The sequence below is a fragment of the Buteo buteo genome, chromosome 30 (assembly GCF_964188355.1).
Source record: "Buteo buteo chromosome 30, bButBut1.hap1.1, whole genome shotgun sequence".
In the NCBI taxonomy this organism is placed as follows: Eukaryota; Metazoa; Chordata; class Aves; order Accipitriformes; family Accipitridae; genus Buteo; species Buteo buteo.
In genome coordinates, this window is record NC_134200.1 from 1,440,985 (window position 1) to 1,454,458 (window position 13,474).

A 13,474-nucleotide genomic window follows, 5' to 3' on the forward strand; every position below is an offset into this window, starting at 1 on the left:
AGTCTCTTGTGGTCCCACATAGGGGGGCATTGATAAACAGCCTCATAAATGGAAATCACTCTGTTTGGGCAACATAGTCCAACCCTTAAAATCAGGCAGGGTGAATCCCATTCCTGGCAAAGACCGCACATAAACAGAAGAGAGTCGCCTGCACCTGCCCAGCTTTGCCCTTGGCATAGTGAGCACCCTTTGGGCCTGGCTGTAGAAGAGCTGCAATGATACGGCTGTGCCCTTGGGGCCTCTGTGTATCGGTTGGGGTCTGGCACTTGGAGGGCCATGGTGTTATGCCATTGTATACCTCATAAGATCTGGCCATCTTAAAAAAATGGCATGATGAGTGTCAAGAGCCTGAAGGGAAAGAGGTGCAGGCATGAACAGTGTAACACAGCCTGCAGTAGAGTTGGCCAAATGCTCTGGCAAGGCTGAAAGGCCGAAAGGAACCGATGTCTTTGTCCCCGTGGCTATGGCAGTTGCTTCTGCCAGCGAGGCCTACCAGAAGAAACTTTCTTCTGAAGGCTCTGGACTTTGTTTCGTCCTCACCCCTGCTTCTGGAGGCCTGCAGGTGTCATAGAATTTCCTGCACTTGGCATTGCTCACCCTCACATCCCACTGCCCCCAGGAAGAGCCCTGAGCCACGCGTGAGGGACAGGAACGGTGGTCCCAGGGCCTGGGGGTGAGGCCTTGGCTTTCTGCTTCATCAAACAAAGCCAGGCTTTTCTCAGCATCAGAGCCACCTGCACAGTGCCTTGGCCTACCTGGAATCACAGCCTCCAATTATCTGCTCTAACGAGTCCATGGGGAGCCTTTGACAGTCATAGTTCTCAATGGGGCCCATTAATGCTGCAAGGTACTTTGAGTTTTTCTTCTGACTTCTTGAGCAGTTTCTTCAATCTCCTCTCAGTACCTGAGGTTCCTTTAATGAGTCCCAAATGCACTATGGGGCTCATTAAAATACAGAAAGCTCTAACGAGCCATGTCTCTTCCTGTAACATTCTTCAAGTCTCCAAGATTTGTACAGCTAATTAGAGAAGTTACCTAGTGTAGTTAAGAAGGAAGGTTTCAAAGTGCATCTAATTTTTTTTAATTGTATTTTAAAGGATATTTTCTGTTACTTTTCATTTTAAGGAAGAGATCATAGAAGCATTCTGTGCTTGATACTGATGCAGACAGTCTCCTCAGGGTGACTGGACAGGTACAGAAAGCAGTCCCTTGAGGTCTGACACAGTATAGACAACCTTGCTCCTCACCTCTCCAACCTCACCACTTCTGCCTTTGGCCACCTGGGACTTAGATCACTTTGCCTTACATCAGACTTCTCCACCCAAGGCTGAAGCTGGATGTTACAGCTCCCTTGCATCAGCTCCCACCTGCCCTCCTGAGAGAACTGGCTGCACATGGGCACAGCAGGACTTTTGGTCTTTGGAAGCAAGCAAAGCAAACTAAAGCATGCTGAAGTTTCATAAACAATAAAAGACACTCCGCAATCATACGCTAAGTACAAGCTGCGTCTAATGAGGTTGCCTCTCTACAAGGAATAATCTTATGAGAAATATTTTAGGTAGGGAGGTGAAAAAGGTAGATACAAACATCATTAAAGACTTGGCTAAGGAGACAATTAGACTTCTGAAAGACAGGCAAGCTTTTAACTCCCTGAAGCTCAAGCAGCAACCAGAAAAGTGAGAGGTACCTGAATGAAGAAAGAGTAGGAGAAAAAGAACATTGGCAAATAATGGAAATGGCCTTTGTCTGGACAGCCTGCATCTGAACAGATGGCTTTTGAAATGGTCATTGTATTGGGACAGCTGAAAGTATAAGAGAGATTACAGGAAAACAATACAGCACGTAACAGGCAGAATAGTGATACTGAAGTTACTGGGGAAGATGGCTATTTCTTTGGAATATCCCTTTTGAAAGGTGATGGGATTGGTAGAGGTCTGTTTGCACGGCCCCTTGGTCGGGACTTGAACTCGGCGAGTTGCAAGCTAAGTTTTCGTGCAAGCTGGGTGAAACCGAAACTGAGTATTTGTGGAGAGTTTCTTTAACGGGGGGCGACCGGATGCTGTTGAGTGATGATGAAGCAAGAAATTACTGGGGACCAGGAGTATTTCTGAATGATGGACCAACAGGGGATCGATCAATAACGTCCTGAGTAGCTTACTGGGCTGGGGGTGTGGACCCAAGGGAGAGAGGAGAACCTATTACTAGCCGGGTAATGGGACTGTTGGAGTTAACAGAGGGAGTGCAAAAAGCCGCCTGTGTTCAGGCTGTGTATGATAGAGGGCAGCAAGGGATACTGGTGACTGCACCGGTGGATCCCCGCCACCTCAGAGTCCTTATTAGAGGTCTGCCGGACGCTTTAAAAATACATGTTCAGGCCCTCAGAGAAAGAATCCAGGGGGCCATTGATCGTAACCGACAGAACCCCCGGGGGCCGGCCGCGCATGTGATGACTTGGGAGGAAGTTCTGCACAGCACAGTAGTTTACAGGCACGAGATGGGATGGGCGGAGCCGAGCGGTGGCACGGAAGGCGGCAGGAAGTTCCGGGCAGCCAGCTGTAAGCCCCGCCCCCTTGAGCGGTCTCAATCTCGTGGGTGGGCGGACCGGAATTACGATCCCGAAAGGAACGCTCTCTGGCAGAAAGCACTGGCACTGGGGGCACCCTGAGCCATGCTGGACAGGCAGTCCACTGAGGACATCCCGAAGTTGGTGGAGTTGCTAGAGGGGAAAGCTAGAGAACAGAGGGAAGCACCAGCAACCCCGCTCCCTTGGGAGGAGAAACGGAGCCCTTTTGCGGCACTGCGAGAGGAACTGGACAGGCAAAAAAACTAGAAGTTTGGGTTTCAGGCCACCCGGTCCGCATGGTAAATACTTGCCAATGGTCTGCCGATAAAGAGCCTTATACATGAATTCCTGTGGGCCCAAAATGGGTAAGTTTGGAATTCTTAATCGATACAGGAGCCCAAATTAGTGTTTTAAATGAACGACAAACTAGTGAGCTGGGAATCAGGCCATCAAGAAAGGCTATAAACATTAGAGGAGTAACAGGGGCAACAGAAAAATGCCCCATAGCTCGAACCCAACTTTGGCTACCGGGGGAAAAAAGAATGACAGCTGTGGAGGTGGCTTTAAGCCCCTATGAGGGAAATATACTGGGATTTGATGTGCTGGCAGGCAGACGATGGTATCTACCCAATGGCAGGGTGTGGAGCTTCGGGGGCAGGGAGGCAGAGGCTATTCATGTGAGAGCATTGCAGGTTGCTCCTGCACTACCACAATCTAAGGTAACCCGTGTCCCTCAATACCCACTTCCAGCTGTGGCCAAACGGGGCATTTCGGAAGTAATTAACGATCTGGAGAAAAGAGAGATCATCAGTCGCACACATTCTCCTTACAATTCCCCTGTTTGGCCAGTCCATAAATCAGATGGAAGGTGGCGACTAACAATTGAATATAGAAGATTGAATAGTAATACCCCACCATTAACTTCTGCCGTCCCAAGTATCACCTTAGTGATAACAGCAATACAGGCTGCAGCCCACCCATGGATGGCTGCTTTAGATGTCAAAGATATGTTTTTTATGGTTCCCCTAAGGGAAGAAGACAAGCCCCAGTTCGCCTTCACTTGGGAAGGGACCCAATACACCTTTAGTCGACTTCCCCAGGGATACAAGCACTCCCCTACTATTGCTCACAATGCTTTAGCCAAGCTCCGGCCCAGCATATCAGACAAGGCAAGGCTCTTTGGGGCATGTGGCAGGTTGATTACATTGGTCTTCTGAGACCATCTCATGGGAGTGGAAAGAGTCACCACCTCAGTGCCCAGAGGATAATCTCGGGCTTCCAACCCTGTGACTCGGTTTTAAGTCTGAGGCCTAGTTTGTGCTTTTTTACAGGACCATGAAGGAACGAGTCATTCCAGTCCTTTTGCTGACAGTGATGACGGTGACTGGTGTGGATGGTGAAGATCTGGATGATAATGTTGTGGCAAAACGATGGACATTAATATATCGCGAGTCCTTGACCTCGCATGAGAGCAATGTAACAATTATAGTTGGAGGTTCAGATTGGACGGGGAGGAGGTTATACTCATGTTGTTTATAGTTGGTCACCAGGTGCAGTAAATGCTAGTTCAGTATGAAACACCAGACGTGACTATATCCTCCAACTAACCCATGGAATCACGGGGTGGAGTTGGAATGGTACTACACTATGCCCGGAAATTTCATGGGGGCAACTGTGTATGGTACTCAAGGGACATCGATAGAGCACCCTAGAACTGAGTTTACAGCTATCAACCTAAGCCAACGCTACATCTAACAATTTGGGGACTCTCAAACAATTGGTTATAACATATCGGTAAAATGACTATCAAAAATTGGGCTGTATTGGATTAGATGCCAAAGAAAGAGAAGGGTATATGTAAAGTTTTGACCATGTCAATGGACAACTGCTGAGTTCACTTCAAATGTGTCAATGTGGCTTCAAGACTAAATCAACGAGAGAATACGGCAAGAGACTCAGAGGCAATTGCTTCTGCACCAGGGAACAACTGGTTGGGAAAAGTTTAGATATTTTCAGATTTTCTTTTATGGGGTGGGCGATCAGCCTTCTCTAATCTTTAATAATACTTGTAGTTATGATTACTGTAATCTATATTGCAATAAGTTCTATCAAACATTTGGTAGTGAAGCCTGTACTAACGGTTAAGTATACTCCTTTAAACTGTCCATACACTGAATATTCCTGTGTTTGATATTCCACTTTAGTTCTAGACCAGAAGGGAGCGATGACCCACAATGGGCATCAAACTCACCAAATTGCACCCCCTTTTAACTTTGGAGGCAAGAGGTGACTGTACCACCACTCCAAAGAAACCAGTCGAATCATGACTGTGGTCACGGGGAGGATTGTGGCAGTACATCCCGCGCCCCCCATCCTGCCAGCAGGAAATGAAACTTCTCCAGGAAGGGAGAAGGGGAAGGAAGTCCTGGAGGATGCAGGCTGAAATTTGAACTGGCCAATCGATATGTGACAGGTACACCGAGGTGACCCTCCTAGCCAATACAATTAAATGACTGCAGCTCAGATCCGACAGGGGATCAGGCCCCATCAGCATGGGTTCATGAAAGGCAGGTCCTGCTTGACTAACCTGATCTCCTTCTAGACCAGGTAACCCACCTAGTTGTTGCCTATTTCTGGCGTGGCGACCTGGTTCAGGAACGGCGAGCTCCGTCCATCAGCTTGCAGACACCAATGTGGTGGACAGCAAATGGCGTTTATTGGTGATCGACACAGCATTATATAGCTTGGGTTTACAACGTCACTTCCATCTGCTTACGTCATAGACTAAACGCTATTGGCTATCCGGAGAGGGGCCCTATATTTCCGTACAGCGCGACGTCTTCCAACCGCCAAGCCCTATCTATCCACATTTCCCCCCTCCTTATGCTTAACTATATAGGCTAATATAACCTATAAATATCCTAATACTTAACGTTAAGACTTAACTTCGATACTTAGCCCTGAGACTTATCTATAAGATATAACTATAGGACTTAACTTTAATTGACCTTAACTCTAAATAAAAAAAAGGTATATATCAAAATCTTACGGTAACAAACATAAGGCGCATTAGACAGATATATTTCTAAATTAGTGAAAACGTAACAATCTTAAAAAATATGTGTCATAAAAATAAAAAGATAAGGCACAACAAACGGGTGGAAGTTAAGGGGTAACTGGTAATAATGGGGTGTAACTTAGGGTAACTGAGGGACAATTGGGGGTAACACTGAGTGGGTATATTCTTATAACAGTTGCTGGCATTCTACCAACATAATGTTAGCCCTCTCTAGCCGGCTCTTGACGAACGACACAATCTTATTCAGTATGCAGGGTCCAAAGATCAGTGCTATCATGATCATTGCGATCGGCCCTATCAAGGTAGATATCAGGGTGGTTAACCATGGTGAATGGTTAAACCATGATTTAAACCAACTTTGTTGTGCCTCTCGTTCCATTTTCCGTTTTTCTAATCCTTCTCGCAGTTTGGCCATAGTGTCTCTCACTATCCCGGTGTGGTCCGCATATATACAACACTCTTCTCTTAGTGCAGTGCACACCCCCCCCCATTGTAAGAACATCAGGTCTAATCCTCTTCGATTCTGTAACACTACTTCAGATAGTGATCTAATTGATTGTTCCAATGCACTTATTGATTGTTCAATTCTAGCCAGGTCCTCATCTACTGCCACTCTCAAGGTGCTAAATTCTTTGTTGCGCCAAGGATGCTACTCCTGTACCTAATCCCGCACCTCCTATGATCATTAGAGTAGCTACCGTTAGCGCTGTGAAGGGTTCTCGTTTTGACAGATGATGTTCTGGGGTAATTTGTGAGTCATAGGCAAATTCTTCGGAATGGTAAAATATTTTAGGGAGTATAGACACTTGGACACAATATTCTGAGGACTCATTAAATTTTTTTAACGACAAACAAGGTGTAACTCCAATAGTAGAACAAACCCACTTGGCATTTTTGGTCGGTATTAACCACTCGGAAGGGGTTTTATATTGTGTCTTATTAACACACAGTTGTTCTCTGTGCTTTGGGACTTTGCCTACACACACGCCCCTTCCCACCACCTGTGACAATGTAATGCCTTGTTTTTCTGTGTCCCATATACACTGGGCCGGATTTGTACCATTTGCCTGCATAGGTAGGTCACTCACTCCTATGGCCTCGTAAAAGGGTGGTCTTATTCCGTAACATAACCAGCAATGCTCTGTAAGATTCGAATTTGTTTTTTTCAATACTTGGTAGCTAGCTTGCATCATTTTCCAGAGAGGATTTCTGTAGCATTCGCTACATATCAAGGTGCCACGCTTAGATCACTGGTCGGCCCGGACCAGGGAAAGAGACAGATAACACACACAGTGTGAGCGCCAACTTCCGGCTTTTATTGCACAGTTAATTCCTTTTATACTAACAAGGGGAGGTGGGGTTACAGGTACATCACAAAGCTGCGACTAACCCTCTAACTTTCCGTGACAACGCGAGATCTTCCGAACGCCGACCCCTACAGATTTCCATAAGGGATTCGGGTGCTATTGGGAGCCGCATTTTCGGTATTATCTGTGGTGCTATGTATTAAAGGTTTCGATGTTGGTGGGTTAAGAACCGGGTTAGGCCCGAGTGCTTGGGGTGCTTGTGGTATGGTCCTAAGGATTTGTACCACTACTCCCGGATCTTTGAAAGCGTTGTGAATAAATACTGACCACCTTCTTCCCACAATCCAACCCGTATTAGCTGGGTTTTGGATTTCCAGAATCAAATGGGAACAAGTACCTCTTTCAGCCAGTAATCCATCGCGCGCAAATTTTGGATGGTTACACCTATTTGGTCCCCATCTTACCCGCAAAAAATTTGTCCTCTCTTTCTGGTTTCCATCTATCACTTGTTACAATGGTCTCGCATCCCCAATATCCACAAAACCAGTATCCTGGATAGTTACAATAACTCTTTCCTGGATTTGAACTGGGACACCAATATGTTCCCCATATTGACTTAGGTCCTCCAATTCTGGAGAATAAATCAAAATTTGTTATCGTAAAAGTTGGGGCGCCTACTGTCACGTTTTCTCTTATCACTCGATCACTAGTAAGGTCTTGTAGGATCCACCTGAATGGCCGATGGGGATTGTAATCTGATTCTGCCTTTCCTGTAGTGACAAGCTCCGAAATCAGGATCACACAAAGGCATCGCAGCCTCCCCCGGTGGCGTTATTTTGCTGTCGTCCGGGCTCTGCCGGTGCGGAACTCCCAGGTTTGGACAGGACGCTTGCCCACTTGTCATTTTTTCTTGCCACCGGGACATACGGGTTACGGGGGGTGTCCGATGATCCGGTCCTGTGGACAAAAACTCACAGTTTTCATTAGTTTTATTCTGGAGGTCCGGTTTAATGGACTTAAGCGGACATCACCTAACTTCTCCATCTTTTTTGACGGCGCCATACCCTTGCCCTGTAAGGACTAGCCTCCACCCTTGTTCCCATTCTCCCAGCTCATTTCTAATTATAACCAACGGGCCTTCTTCTAGCGCTCAAGTGGCTCAATGTTTTTGGGTAGGGCTTTTCACCTCTTCCCCTCTGGGGAATTGATTCAATGATAGCAGAGCAGTCGCTAGTAAGCATGCTTGGTCTCCCGGGGGAATGGCGTTGACAAAACCTTCTGGTTTTGCTAATACCTCCAATTTAGAGTTCAGAGTTTGATTCGCTCGTTCTACTATGGCTTGTCCCGTGCTATTATACGGGATGCATTGTGTTAGGGTGATACCCCATTTCAAAGCAAATGCCTGGACTGATTTAGAGACAAAGTTCGGACCGTTGTCTGTTTTGATCTGATTGGGGACGCCAAGCTACGCCATGGCTGTCAGCCAATGTTGAATGGTTGCTTTGGAGTCAGTCCTAAGGTGTTGAGTGGCTACGATCACTCCGCTATATGTATCTACGGTTACCGCTAGCCACGCTCGAGGTTTCAGCAACTGGCAGAGTGTAAAATCCGTCTGCTGCACCTCAGAGGCCTTAAGACCTCTGGGGTTGACTCCACTGGACCACAGTGGTGTTTTCTGACAGTGGGGACACGTGGCTACTATGTGTTTCGCATCAGTGACTGAGATCCTGCATTTCTTCGCTAATGCTTTAGCTCCAATGTGGAGAGACTCGTGTAACTGACGGGCGTCTCTTAGTGTCCACAATCCTTTTGCAGCGGCATCTGCTTTGTCGTTACTGGTTTGGAAAAACCCTTTAATTGGGCTGTGGCTGTTGACATGGATGACTGATATGGTGCCCTTTCGCGAAGAAAGTGCTTCTTCCAGCATTAAGGTTGTTGTAGATGTTGCCATGCCAGGCCCCAACATGGCCAAGCAAAGTTTGGCTACGAACATCGAATCAGTTACTACGTTGAGATGTTCTGTTGGGAACAGTCCGCACGCTAGTACTACGGCCGTCGCTTCTAGCTGCTGAACTGAAAGAGCACAATCAGTCATTTTCATGCAGTGCCATTCTGCTCCCGATTGCCATACTGCTGCCGCAGTTGAGGTTGCTGATGATGCGTCTGTGAAGACTGTTGGTCCTGGTTGGGGCCGGTCCATGATCTTCCGTGGGAAGTCGATGTTAACAATTGTCAGCATATGAGTCCAGGGGGGCTTTGTGGCGTACCGGACTTCTCCACCAAATCCGATGAGAGCCATGGCCAGATATTCTGACATTGCTACTGATTGCGTTGGGAGCTGTTTGCGGAAGGGTAGGTATATCCTGGCAGGTTCGATGCCTAGGTGTCTTAGGGCAAGTTTTCTGCCTTTCATGATGAGATTACTGAGGCACTCGACTCCCGGAGAAAATGCACGTGACGGTTTTCCTAGGACTATCCATTGTATTGGTTGGGCTTTTTCAGGGGGGCCCTGGGCTAGTGCTCCTACTCCCCCCTTTTCAGTGAAGTGCACATACAGATCAAGTGGTATATTCGGGTTCCACCTGGCGAGCGTGCTTGATGACACCTGTTGCTCGATAAAGTCGAGAGAGTTCATTGCTTCTGTCGTCAGAGTTTTTTGTTCCCATGGGTTCTTTCCTTTCAAAAGATCATGCAGGGGAGCCATGATTTCGGGAGGGATTAGGACAATATTGCGGAGCCATTGCAAGGACCCCACTAACTGTTGCATATCATGGAGTGTCTTAATGTTCCGGTGGATTTTTATTTGGGGGGGGTTACGTAAAGACTTGTGATCCCCACTCCCAAAATCTTACACATGGTCCTCTTTTAATTTTTGCGCTCGCAATTTCAAACCCGTTTGCTTTTAGAGTTTCTGAAATCGTTGACACCAGCTGGTCCACCTGACTTCCTGTCGGTGCAGCGATCAAAATATCATCCATATATTGAATGATAGTCGCAGTCGGGTCACTACACCGGACTGGTGCCAACGCCCGATCCACCGTGATCTGGCAGATGGTAGGTGAGTTGACCATTCCTTGGGGCAGCACTTTCCACTGGAAGCGTAGGTTGGGGCGTTGGCTGTTTGGAAACACGATAGAAACAGCAAAGCGCTCCTTGTCTTCCTCATGCAGGGGTATGGAAAAGAAACAGTCCTTAATATCGAGGACAGCACAAGGTTGTCCTTCCGGTATCATAGAGTTCATAGGCAACAGCGTTTGGACAGGGCCCATTGGTTGGATTGTTTTGTTTACTTCACGCAGGTCATGGAGGAGACGAAACCCTTCGCCAGTTCGTTTAGGTATTACAAAAACTGGGGTGTTCCACGGGCTAGTGGAGGGCTCTATGTGACCTCGCTGTAGTTCACGGTCAACTAGCTCAAGGAGAGCATCCATTCGAGGCTTCGGCAGGGGCCACTGCTCAACCCACACTGGGTTAGACGATTTCCACGTCAGTCTAATTGGTGGAAGTGGGTGTGCAGCAGTGGCCCTTACGGTAAATTTGTCACCCTGGCTTTTAAGAGGGCTAAAGTGTCCCTTCCCAATAGGGGTGGGACTCCTGACATGACATATGGAAAAAGGGTGATGGTTTTCTCCAGTCCCTTTTCAGTGTGAAGTGTGATTGCTACCAATTGAGCACTCCTCCGAGCTCGGGTTAATCCCCTGACTCCACCCACCATGGGGGCGTCTTCCAATTTCCAGCATGGGGGCCAATTCGTTTCAGGAATAACTGTAACATCTGCTCCGGTATCGATCAAAAAGGGGACACTAATGGTGGTGTCATTTGAGGTATTATAGAGGGAACAGATCCCCCACACCACTGGCGGGTTGTCACATTTTACTGCCAGGGCCACCCTGGGGTCTCGCCCCCAAGGGGTGGTCCTTGCTGTCCCTGAGATAGGGGCAGATTCGGCTGGGCCGTCGGTTGGACCATAAAGTTGGTCGCTTCTCGAGGGGGCAGCGGGTTCGGGAGCACTTCGCCCCATCTGGGGTTGGCATAGTTGGGCCGCCTCACGTCCCAAGTGGGAGAGGGCTGTGCGCGGCCCGGGTGCCCTCTCCCCCGTCCGTTTCCCTGGTTTTTGGATCTGCATTCCTTAGCAAAATGTCCTTTCTTTCCGCAGGTCCAACACGGTCCTCTGGGTCGGTTCTGGTGCGGGGGGAGCGCTGCTGGCGGGTCCCCCAACCAAGGGCAGTTTGTGACAACGTGGCCCGCCTGGCCACATTTAAAACATGCCGTCACATCAGCTATTGAGGTGCGAACAGCCACCTGAATCGGGGCTAGATGCTCTTCATTCGCGACATGCTTAATCATGTCTGCGATACTTGACCCCGCCGGCAGTAATCGCAGGACTTCTTTGGTTTTTGAATTACATTGTTGACGTAAACAGTCTGCGACGACTGGGCCCTTGGCCTCTGCAGGCAGGGTCGAGGAGTCAACCGCTGCTTGGAGGCGATCCACAAATTGTGTAAAACTCTCAGTTTCACTTTGCTTTATTGTGGACCATGGTGATGGCTTGGCGATAACTCTAGAGACTGTGCGAATAGCTTCTCTAGCTGCACGAGTGGTTGTCATAACTTCGTGGGCCCGCAAGCCTTGGGCTTGTGCCTGGGGGGTAATCATTGTTGGGTCTGTACCCATTAGTCGCTGCAGGCTAGAGCCATGGAGCGGGTGGTCCGCCCCAGTTACTCGGGCTAGTTGCTTCGCACAATTGTCTTCCCGTTCTTGTTTAAAAACAATCATCCCTGCCCCATCAAAAATCAATCTACAAGTTTGTTTTATATCGAACGGGAGCATGTCATCTCCCCCGAAAACCCCATCTATGAGGGTGGAGACCATGGCAGAATTAAGCCCTTTGTCCGCAATTGCTTTAACAATCGCTTGTACATCCTTAGGGTTTATTGGCAAATGGACCCTTTGTCCTCCATCCGTCACCCGGACTGGGAACGCTAGCACAGCCGATGGGGCCCAGTTGGCGCATGCGATTTTTATTTTTCTCCAATCCGAGAGAGGAATTTTTCCCCCTCACGGTTCCTCTTTAATTTGGATGGGGGTATTTTTGCTCTTGACTCTGTTTATCTCTGTTTCCTCCTCCTCTAAGTTTGAATCAATTGTGAGCCACTCATCACAGCTAGTGTCTGATCCGGAGTCGGAACTCGACTGACTGGTTACTTCCGGCTTCCAGTACCTTTTTGTCGGGCTCCGGCCCCGCCCGCTTCCCTTGCGGGCGGGCCGTTCCCTCCCCCTTGACCCGCCCCACCTTCTACTCGGGGGGGTGTTTGCCCTATAAGGGCATTTCTTCGGGTGGCCGTTCTGGTCGGCCCTCCGCCCCTCACTCGCGCTCTCCTCCCCTTCCCGGTCGCCCCCACCACCTTTCTCCTTCTCGTTCTCCTCCCCTTCCCGGTTGCACGCGCTTGTTAGTTCTAGCGCTTCCTCCCTGTTCCCTCCGGGGGCATTCTCGCCCCGCCCTCCTCCTTGCTGCCTGGCGCCATTTTGGGGCGCGTAAGGCGGTGGTCTAGCCCAGACTCCCTCAGACTCCGGTTTCTCCGCGGCGCCCCTAGCCTCCTCGGCCAACCCACCCCAGAAGGATTTAGCTCGTTTCTGTCCCTCCGTGAGCGGGTTGGGGTTCGGAAATTGAGGGGACGAATCGCCCTCTTGGAGATCTTTGGGCTCAGCGGAATCGCCATCGTCTGGGGGGTGTAAAGTCTGTGTGGCTGCCCCGATTCCCAATTTTGGGGTGGCCAACAAACAGTTCTTTGCCGCCCTCCAGGTCTCCTGTTCTTGTATGACCTTCTGCAGGGCCTGTACGACTTTTCCCCACGACTTAAGGTTTTTCCCAGAACCCGAGGACATCGTCTCCTCGGCTAACGCTTTAGTGCACTTATCCCACACTTCAGGGTGGAGAATATCCACCGGCTGGTCAATGACCCCTATTTGTAAAAGCCTCGCAACGGCGAGAGTAAAATCTTTGGGTTTACAATCAATCCCCCATTGCTTATGTAATTGGGATACGACCTTCACAAGGGCTTCCATCCTCCTTGTTGGTCCTGGTCCGGGAGCATCCTCCCTCGACCTCCCCCGCCGGGTTGGTCCAGCAGCCCGTCCGGCCGTTCACCCGTCCAGGCGATCCTCCCGGGTTTTGGCACCACTTGTTGCCTATTTCTGGCGTGGCGACCTGGTTCAGGAACGGCGAGCTCCGTCCATCAGCTTGCAGACACCAATGTGGTGGACAGCAAATGGCTTTTATTGGTGATAGACACAGCATTATATAGCTTGGGTTTACAACATCACTTCCATCTGCTTACGTCATAGACTAAACGCTATTGGCTATCTGTAGAGGGGTCCTATATTTCCGTACAGCGCGACATCTTCCGACCGCCAAGCCCTATCTATCCACACCTAGTGGATGAGGGGAAGGCTGTGGATGTTGTCTACCTGGACTTCAGCAAGGCCTTTGACACTGTCTCTCATGGCATACTCCTTGAGAAGCTG